Source organism: Phocoena phocoena, chromosome 5 (genome assembly GCF_963924675.1).
Source record: "Phocoena phocoena chromosome 5, mPhoPho1.1, whole genome shotgun sequence".
Classification (NCBI taxonomy): domain Eukaryota; kingdom Metazoa; phylum Chordata; class Mammalia; order Artiodactyla; family Phocoenidae; genus Phocoena; species Phocoena phocoena.
In genome coordinates, this window is record NC_089223.1 from 18,878,899 (window position 1) to 18,884,228 (window position 5,330).

Below are 5,330 nucleotides of genomic sequence, written 5' to 3' on the forward strand. Positions count from 1 at the left end.
ATAAAGATACATATATATGTATCTCCTTCTGGTTCTCTTTCAAATCCTGACTGGTACCTACAATATATATACTTTTTCTAATTCAAGGTCAGTAGTTATTCTAAATATCATGAAAGAATGTCTCTTTCTATATCTATATCTCTCAGTCTCTCTGTCAATCTGTCTCTTTCTCACACATGTGGATGCACACACACACACACACACACACACACACACACACACACAAAACACATCACATAGGACCAAATTATATATTTATTAAAAAGTAAAGTTTCTGATTTAATTCTGTAGTTTCTGTTTCTCTCACTCATGGCCTAAGTGAAGAATTTCTATTAGCAACTTCCCAGGTAATTCTAATGGATAGGCAGTATCTAAGGTTGGGGTGCCTAGCTGTAGAGCCTGAGATGAAGATTCGTATAAAAGTGATTTATTAAAGAATGTTCCAAGGAAAAACCACAGAAAATTATGTCAAGTGACAGGGAAGGGAAGGAAGCCAGGCAAGAGACTGGTGTCGAGCAAAGACGCAGGGGTGGTAACTTGGTTCAGTCCTGCAGGGGACCTCTGCAGACTTATAAGTCACACCTCCAAGCTGTCCCCATCAGGGACCAGAGAGCTGAGTATTTTACCCAGTAGTCACTGGTGGCAAACGCAAATTCCTAGGCCCCTTCGGCTCTCTCTGTACTAAGGCAAAGGCGAGGGAAGTCTGAGAACATCACTCCAACGGAGATGCAGGTGAAAACACGCAGGTAGCTGTTGTGCATGAAAATGGAAAAGGTTTGGAGAAGATATGGGTGGGCACTGAGAACATCTGCTACTCAGGATTGAAAGCCACTAGGATAGAAGCATGGTGCAAGGAAAACAACCACACCTCATTGAGGGCATGCAGATTTAACAATTATATCTTTTCTCTCATATCACTTCAAATTAGTCTCCTCTCCACAATGGACTTACCATCTTAGAAGTAAGTATGATGTGATTTCATGGGCAGATGGTCTCACTCCTTTCCCATTTGCAATCCCCAAATAACACCCCTTCTATTGTATGAAGTTCTTAAGTCTCAGAATACAGCATTTAGTCCCTTTATGGATAGACTAATGTGAAAATATTCGTAAGACAGGAAATACATTGGCTCAACTTAGAACTGAAAATTGTGCTAAGTGTTTGTGGCTAGGTTCTCTGTCCAACCTAGGAAGGAATTGGGTATACGCTGAATGTTTTATCTGTTCAGAAGCCTCATCTCAAATCTGATTCAACCCTATGATTTTACATGAATCATGGGGGCATAGTTCCATGGATCAGGATTGGGTGCATGATACCCTCTTCCCCTATAAGATTCCTTTCTTTGGAGAATTAGATTCAGTCGTTCTCTGGAAGATAGATGAAATTTATACTAAGGCATTTTCAGCAGCCATATTACTCTACCTTATAGATCAGAAAAGCAGAGAAAGGTTTTCGAGAAAGAATTATGAATCAGACATGCAGAGAGGAGCAGAGATGAAAGACAGAAGACAGACTGCTAGGATTCCATTTCCTGATTCCACTATGTTCCTGAGGCCCGGCTGCATGATGGCTCTTGGGCACCATGAGACCCCATGCATTCTTTTTTTTTTCCAAGTAGTCATTTATTTATTTTTAACTTTTTATTTTATATTGGTGTATAGCCGATTAACAATGTTGATAGTTTCAGACGCACAGCAAAGCCACTCAGCCATACATATACACGTCCCCAATGCATTCTTATCATTCATTCCTGTTTTGCACTGAAGTTGTGCTGAAGTTCAGTTACATGCCACCAAAGAGTAATAAATAACAAGGGGAAACAAAGAGTAACACATTTTCTAAGCTATGAACTCTGCCTGGGAGAAATCCTGGGTAGAGTTTGGGGAGGTCCCTTATCTCTAAGCGTCTGGCTGCATGTGGGGTGACCTAGAGGCTAAGGTGGTGAAATGCATAGCCCTGCAGACATAAGAGGGCTTTCCAGAGGTTACCCAGGTAGAAATATTTTCAGAGGTCCATTTTCCAGATCCTCAAAGTTCATACTTAGTCTTTCTTGAAACTAATCTGTTAGAGTGTCTCCTGGGACCTACCACTTCTTTTCCATATCTCTCTTCGCAGACCCCTCTGTCTTCCCCTCACTCATCTGAAATCAGTATGGTGTGTTATCCCAAGACGTTTCTGGGGCGCCAAACAAAGAAAATTTGAGAAGTGACACTGGGAGAATCACAAGATGGTAAAGCTAGAAAAGCATCAGCAAAAACATTGGAGAGAAAAGTGCCCTTTCTTATCTAGGGGAAAGTCTGATGGCTAGGATCCTGCAACTTTATGTATCTCCCCCAAATCATGTATTACTTATATATCTTAGAATTCAAAAGCGAAGTGATAGTGGGAATGCATATTTATATGTTTATTGTGATTGAAAAAAATCAGGGTTTTTTTTTCCCCTCACAGAAAAGCCTAATTTAGATTATTGGTTTCACAATTAAGAACCAGATATTTTTCCTCTAAATTAAATAAGTTTAGTTTGCTGCTCTAATGTTTTGATGAAAAATATTTAACACACAAATGCAATATACAATTTTCTAGAACTTATAATCATGTTTAACTATTAAGCCTTCAATATAAAACTGTAGTTAACAACTAAAAATATAATTTTTAAAAATTATTTTAGGAGGTACTTGAGCAAAAACTGTGAATACCTCTAGATAAGCAAAATATATTCACCAGACTAAAGCACTATGACCAAGAGAAGCCAACCAAACCCATCTTTTCTTTTCATTCTCTTGAATACCTCATGACCCTAAGACTGAAACACTTTGATTAATTAGCCAAAGCCCCAAGGAATAAAAGCATAAACTAAGTTTTTGCTTTGATATGTGAGAGAGAAGAGAGAATGCAAGTATACTAAGTCTAAAAGGTGATAGTTTTTTTTTTTTTAAGGTGATAGTTTTTAATACTCAAGGGAAAAGGTATGAAAGTAATGAACTTGACTTGTTTTATAATTCTGCATAATATTCATATAGAACTTTTATAGTACTCTACAGTTAAAATAGTTCCTATATATTTATTTCACTTTATTCTCATACTATTTTAGTGGATATTTTTATCCTAAGTCATCTAAAAGCAAAGACTGAGATGGTGATTCTTTTCAAATGATTTATTGAAAAAGTACCCTCAGAGGGAAGAGATATGGGAACATATGTATAACTGATTCACTTTGTTATAAAGCAGAACCTAACACACCATTGTAAAGCAATTATACTCCGATAAAGACGTTAAAAAAAAAAAAAAGAAAAAAAAGAAAAAGTGCCCTCAGGAGAAGGGGGCATGAGGGAAGTGGGACAGAATGGGAAATACAAACTAAGCAAGAAGGCAGTTTCAGTGGAGGTTCATGTCATTAAGCTTCAGTCTATTCCCACTGAAAAGCTTTGAGCACGAACTGCTCCACAGAGTTGGACCCTGTTGTTGCAAGAGGTTGATCTATTGTACCCGTCAGGCATTGGTCAAGATCTCCGGGGACAGGTGGAGGTTCCTGTATGACCAATACTCTGGGGGCAGTTCTCTGGAGAAGGGGGTCATTGTCAATCAAAACTCATAGCAGATAGGGGATGGGTGATCTGGATGGTCAAGAGGATCTGGGGGGAGCGCCAATATCTCCAGTTTTCTATTTTAGAAATAAGGAAACCCAGGCTCAGACTGGTCAAGTATCTTGCTCCAGGGTTCTACAGGAGTAAATGATGGCATTATGGCATAAGTTCAGGGCTTTTGACAGTAAAGCCAGACAGTGAATTTCAGATCTTTCCCATGTCCAGTGTATACAATCTATGGAGTTAAACAATCTGATATGAAGTCAGACTCTGACATTTATTAGCTATGTCCCTGGATATATAGCCTTCAGATATATGACCTTAGGCAGGTTACTTAGCATTTATGAGTCTCAACTTCTTAACCTGAAAAATGTGAACAATAATAACTACCACGGTATTCTGAGGATTTTTTTTTTAAAGTATAAAGCACCTGTCATTGTGCCTTACATAGTGTATATGCTCCACAATGTCCATTTCCTTTCATTTTCTCTTTTACTTATGAGTAGACACATTAAAGTAATATAGAAACTATATTGTATAACACATAATATATTGGATAACACACAAATATATACACATCACTAAGCAGGAACATTGTCAAAATGATTAGATTTTCTAGAGAGACTTTCTAGTCCAAGTTGCTACCACAAAAGCTTTAAAATTGACCACTACAACTTGTTGTTTGAGTCTGTATAATTTTAAAAAATCCTCTGTTTGAGTCTGTATAATTTTTTAAAATCTATTGATGTATAAGACATACTAACAGATAAGTGGAAAAGTGTACAGTTTAATAATTATTGTAAAGTAAATACACTTGTGTAACCATGACAGATGCAAGAAATAGAACATTACCAGCAGCCCAGAAACACCACTCTCCATCTTGGACCCCTTCCCAATTATTAATCCCTTCCTTCTTCCTAAAGGTAACCAATCTTAGGGTTTACAATACCATGGATAAGTTCTTTGCCAGTTTAAAGTTTATGCAAATGGAATCAAACGATATTAGCACGATGTTTCTGCCTTCTTTCACTCAACTTACCTGTTTTTTGTGTGTGTAACAGTGTTTTTAAAATTTTCATTGCTGAATAGTATTACCATGTATGTATACTTATTTAAATATTTTATTGTTGATGAACATTTTGGTTATTGCCAGTTTGGGACTATTAGCAATAATGCTGCAGTGAATATTACTGAAATTTTCATTTGGTGCACATGTGTGCATTTCTTCTGGGTATAAAAGATGGCAGTTAAATTGTGGGATTATGAAGTATGTTTATGATTAACTTGAGTAAATACCGATAAACAGCTTTCCAAAGTGCAATAACAATTTACACTCTGCTCCCCAGCAATTTATAGTAGCTCGTTGCTCCATGTTCTCACCAACTCTTGATTTTTTTGTCTTTTGTTTTCGCTTTTACCGTTCTCGTGGCATACCATTACACAACTACAGAAGTTATGTTTTTACCTTCCATTTCCCTGATATCTAATGATATTGAGCACCTTTTCATGTGACTTTTCAAGTCTTTTGCCATGTTACTATCACCTTGTCTTTTTCTTACTGATTTTTAGAACCTCTGTCTATAGTTTGAATATCACTCTTCTGTTGGTTGTATCTTCTCTCCCTCTGTAACTTACTTTTTGCTCTCTTGGTGGTGTCTTTTGATAAAGAGAAATTCTTAATTTGGGCTAGTCCAATTTTGTCAATCTTTTCCCTGATGGTCAGCATATTTTATGTTTTCAGAAATC